The 5,000-nt window shown below is 44.7% G+C and overlaps 5 non-coding genes across 5 annotated transcripts; all 5 read left to right on the top strand.

Moving 5' to 3' along the window:
• Positions 1-245: 245 nt before the first annotated feature.
• On the top strand, positions 246-361 carry Trnal-caa (transfer RNA leucine (anticodon CAA)). The gene is made up of 2 exons: positions 246-283; positions 316-361. It is a non-coding gene; the product is annotated as a tRNA-Leu (tRNA).
• Positions 362-1,050: 689 nt separating this feature from the next.
• On the top strand, positions 1,051-1,166 carry Trnal-caa (transfer RNA leucine (anticodon CAA)). Its single transcript has 2 exons — positions 1,051-1,088; positions 1,121-1,166. It is a non-coding gene; the product is annotated as a tRNA-Leu (tRNA).
• Positions 1,167-1,854: 688 nt separating this feature from the next.
• Trnal-caa (transfer RNA leucine (anticodon CAA)) lies at positions 1,855-1,970 on the top strand. Its single transcript has 2 exons — positions 1,855-1,892; positions 1,925-1,970. It is a non-coding gene; the product is annotated as a tRNA-Leu (tRNA).
• Positions 1,971-2,659: 689 nt separating this feature from the next.
• Positions 2,660-2,775, top strand: Trnal-caa (transfer RNA leucine (anticodon CAA)). The gene is made up of 2 exons: positions 2,660-2,697; positions 2,730-2,775. It is a non-coding gene; the product is annotated as a tRNA-Leu (tRNA).
• A 689-nt stretch (positions 2,776-3,464) lies between these two features.
• On the top strand, positions 3,465-3,580 carry Trnal-caa (transfer RNA leucine (anticodon CAA)). Its single transcript has 2 exons — positions 3,465-3,502; positions 3,535-3,580. It is a non-coding gene; the product is annotated as a tRNA-Leu (tRNA).
• Positions 3,581-5,000: the final 1,420 nt, after the last annotated feature.

A 5,000-nucleotide genomic window follows, 5' to 3' on the forward strand; every position in this document is an offset into this window, starting at 1 on the left:
CATTCTGTCTAATCTCTGATGTCTGTAACAGACGACTTAGTTTCGAACAAAATGTATTGATTGCTGTGATTATATGGATTTGAGAAACTCTTTTGGTGGTACATTCTGTGCTATATTTGTGCGGCTGCGTCTGGCGAACGTCTTCTGGTCCAGAACTTATGCCTGTGTACTGTGGCAACGTGGATGCGACAACTACATCAACTGCAAGTACTCTAATAGAACAAACGAGGAGGATCTAATCAAGTGTCAGGATGGCCGAGCGGTCTAAGGCGCCAGACTCAAGGAACAACCTTGGCTGCAGTAGCAGCTAGAGCCTTCTGGTCCTCGAATGAGGGCGTGGGTTCGAATCCCACTCCTGACACAGATTTTGTCGCTTCTCTGGAGCACCATGCATATCATTGAGATCCTTTGTAATGTGCAACAGCACGATACTGGCCGTGTTCTTCTAAGTGAAATCAAACATTTGCATTAAACACAAGCGCACCTACGGCACCAAACTGTTTCTTCGGTAGTGTGAGCTACAAACAGAGAGTGTTAGTCGTAAATGCGGCGTTCCCCTCGTGAGGTTACTTCCGCGCCACAGCCACAAACACGTCAAAAGGGACACTTGTCGTATGAAAACGACTCTTGTCTAGAGATGACAGTGTGAGGAAACAGTGCAGGCTGACCAGTACATCATCTGTACAATAATCGTCGCTGATGAAATACAGAGAACTCGAAATAAATTCAAATACTCAAAGTATTACTTTATGGAGATTGCAACGTGATCAAAACTTGAGATATTACTCGACACATAGACCTCTGCATTCTGTCTAATCTCTGATGTCTGTAACAGACGACTTAGTTTCGAACAAAATGTATTGATTGCTGTGATTATATGGATTTGAGAAACTCTTTTGGTGGTACATTCTGTGCTATATTTGTGCGGCTGCGTCTGGCGAACGTCTTCTGGTTGCAGAACTCATGCCTGTGTACTGTGGCAACGTGGATGCGACAACTACATCAACTGCAAGTACTCTAATAGAACAAACGAGGAGGATCTAATCAAGTGTCAGGATGGCCGAGTGGTCTAAGGCGCCAGACTCAAGGAACAACCTTGGCTGCAGTAGCAGCTAGAGCCTTCTGGTCCTCGAATGAGGGCGTGGGTTCGAATCCCACTCCTGACAAAGATTTTGTCGCTTCTCTGGAGCACCATGCATATCATTGAGATCCTTTGTAATGTGCAACAGCACGATACTGGCCGTGTTCTTCTAAGTGAAATCAAAAAGTTGCATTAAACACAAGCGCACCTACGGCACCAAACTGTTTCTTCGGTAGTGTGAGCTACAAACAGAGAGTGTTAGTCGTAAATGCGGCGTTCCCCTCGTGAGGTTACTTCCGCGCCACAGCCACAAACACGTCAAAAGGGACACTTGTCGTATGAAAACGACTCTTGTCTAGAGATGACAGTGTGAGGAAACAGTGCAGGCTGACCAGTACATCATCTGTACAATAATAGTCGCTGATGAAATACAGAGAACTCGAAATAAATTCAAATACTCAAAGTATTACTTTATGGAGATTGCAACGTGATCAAAACTTGAGATATTACTCGACACATAGACCTCTGCATTCTGTCTAATCTCTGATGTCTGTAACAGACGACTTAGTTTCGAACAAAATGTATTGATTGCTGTGATTATATGGATTTGAGAAACTCTTTTGGTGGTACATTCTGTGCTATATTTGTGCGGCTGCGTCTGGCGAACGTCTTCTGGTCCAGAACTTATGCCTGTGTACTGTGGCAACGTGGATGCGACAACTACATCAACTGCAAGTACTCTAATAGAACAAACGAGGAGGATCTAATCAAGTGTCAGGATGGCCGAGCGGTCTAAGGCGCCAGACTCAAGGAACAACCTTGGCTGCAGTAGCAGCTAGAGCCTTCTGGTCCTCGAATGAGGGCGTGGGTTCGAATCCCACTCCTGACACAGATTTTGTCGCTTCTCTGGAGCACCATGCATATCATTGAGATCCTTTGTAATGTGCAACAGCACGATACTGGCCGTGTTCTTCTAAGTGAAATCAAACATTTGCATTAAACACAAGCGCACCTACGGCACCAAACTGTTTCTTCGGTAGTGTGAGCTACAAACAGAGAGTGTTAGTCGTAAATGCGGCGTTCCCCTCGTGAGGTTACTTCCGCGCCACAGCCACAAACACGTCAAAAGGGGCACTTGTCGTATGAAAACGACTCTTGTCTAGAGATGACAGTGTGAGGAAACAGTGCAGGCTGACCAGTACATCATCTGTACAATAATCGTCGCTGATGAAATACAGAGAACTCGAAATAAATTCAAATACTCAAAGTATTACTTTATGGAGATTGCAACGTGATCAAAACTTGAGATATTACTCGACACATAGACCTCTGCATTCTGTCTAATCTCTGATGTCTGTAACAGACGACTTAGTTTCGAACAAAATGTATTGATTGCTGTGATTATATGGATTTGAGAAACTCTTTTGGTGGTACATTCTGTGCTATATTTGTGCGGCTGCGTCTGGCGAACGTCTTCTGGTTGCAGAACTCATGCCTGTGTACTGTGGCAACGTGGATGCGACAACTACATCAACTGCAAGTACTCTAATAGAACAAACGAGGAGGATCTAATCAAGTGTCAGGATGGCCGAGTGGTCTAAGGCGCCAGACTCAAGGAACAACCTTGGCTGCAGTAGCAGCTAGAGCCTTCTGGTCCTCGAATGAGGGCGTGGGTTCGAATCCCACTCCTGACACAGATTTTGTCGCTTCTCTGGAGCACCATGCATATCATTGAGATCCTTTGTAATGTGCAACAGCACGATACTGGCCGTGTTCTTCTAAGTGAAATCAAAAATTTGCATTAAACACAAGCGCACCTACGGCACCAAACTGTTTCTTCGGTAGTGTGAGCTACAAACAGAGAGTGTTAGTCGTAAATGCGGCGTTCCCCTCGTGAGGTTACTTCCGCGCCACAGCCACAAACACGTCAAAAGGGACACTTGTCGTATGAAAACGACTCTTGTCTAAAGATGACAGTGTGAGGAAACAGTGCAGGCTGACCAGTACATCATCTGTACAATAATAGTCGCTGATGAATTACAGAGAACTCGAAATAAATTCAAATACTCAAAGTATTACTTTATGGAGATTGCAACGTGATCAAAACTTGAGATATTACTCGACACATAGACCTCTGCATTCTGTCTAATCTCTGATGTCTGTAACAGACGACTTAGTTTCGAACAAAATGTATTGATTGCTGTGATTATATGGATTTGAGAAACTCTTTTGGTGGTACATTCTGTGCTATATTTGTGCGGCTGCGTCTGGCGAACGTCTTCTGGTTGCAGAACTCATGCCTGTGTACTGTGGCAACGTGGATGCGACAACTACATCAACTGCAAGTACTCTAATAGAACAAACGAGGAGGATCTAATCAAGTGTCAGGATGGCCGAGCGGTCTAAGGCGTCAGACTCAAGGAACAACCTTGGCTGCAGTAGCAGCTAGAGCCTTCTGGTCCTCGAATGAGGGCGTGGGTTCGAATCCCACTCCTGACAAAGATTTTGTCGCTTCTCTGGAGCACCATGCATATCATTGAGATCCTTTGTAATGTGCAACAGCACGATACTGGCCGTGTTCTTCTAAGTGAAATCAAAAATTTGCATTAAACACAAGCGCACCTACGGCACCAAACTGTTTCTTCGGTAGTGTGAGCTACAAACAGAGAGTGTTAGTCGTAAATGCGGCGTTCCCCTCGTGAGGTTACTTCCGCGCCACAGCCACAAACACGTCAAAAGGGACACTTGTCGTATGAAAACGACTCTTGTCTAGAGATGACAGTGTGAGGAAACAGTGCAGGCTGACCAGTACATCATCTGTACAATAATAGTCGCTGATGAAATACAGAGAACTCGAAATAAATTCAAATACTCAAAGTATTACTTTATGGAGATTGCAACGTGATCAAAACTTGAGATATTACTCGACACATAGACCTCTGCATTCTGTCTAATCTCTGATGTCTGTAACAGACGACTTAGTTTCGAACAAAATGTATTGATTGCTGTGATTATATGGATTTGAGAAACTCTTTTGGTGGTACATTCTGTGCTATATTTGTGCGGCTGCGTCTGGCGAACGTCTTCTGGTTGCAGAACTCATGCCTGTGTACTGTGGCAACGTGGATGCGACAACTACATCAACTGCAAGTACTCTAATAGAACAAACGAGGATGGCCGAGCGGTCTAAGGCGCCAGAATCAAGGAACAACCTAGGCTGCAGTAGCAGCTAGAGCCTTCTGCTCCACGAATGAGGGCGTGGGTTCGAATCCCACTCCTGACACAGATTTTGTCGCTTCTCTGGAGCACCATGCATTTCATTGAGATCCTTTGTAATGTGCAACAGCACGATACTGGCCGTGTTCTTCTAAGTGAAATCAAAAATTTGCATTAAACACAAGCGCACCTACGGCACCAAACTGTTTCTTCGGTAGTGTGAGCTACAAACAGAGAGTGTTAGTCGTAAATGCGGCGTTCCCCTCGTGAGGTTACTTCCGCGCCACAGCCACAAACACGTCAAAAGGGACACTTGTCGTATGAAAACGACTCTTGTCTAGAGATGACAGTGTGAGGAAACAGTGCAGGCTGACCAGTACATCATCTGTACAATAATAGTCGCTGATGAAATACAGAGAACTCGAAATAAATTCAAATACCCAAAGTATTACTTTATGGAGATTGCAACGTGATCAAAACTTGAGATATTACTCGACACATAGACCTCTGCATTCTGTCTAATCTCTGATGTCTGTAACAGACGACTTAGTTTCGAACAAAATGTATTGATTGCTGTGATTATATGGATTTGAGAAACTCTTTTGGTGGTACATTCTGCGCTATATTTGTGCGGCTGCGTCTGGCGAACGTCTTCTGGTTGCAGAACTCATGCCTGTGTACTGTGGCAACGTGGATGCGACAA

Source organism: Schistocerca gregaria, chromosome 2, assembly GCF_023897955.1.
Source record: "Schistocerca gregaria isolate iqSchGreg1 chromosome 2, iqSchGreg1.2, whole genome shotgun sequence".
NCBI classification, from domain to species: domain Eukaryota; kingdom Metazoa; phylum Arthropoda; class Insecta; order Orthoptera; family Acrididae; genus Schistocerca; species Schistocerca gregaria.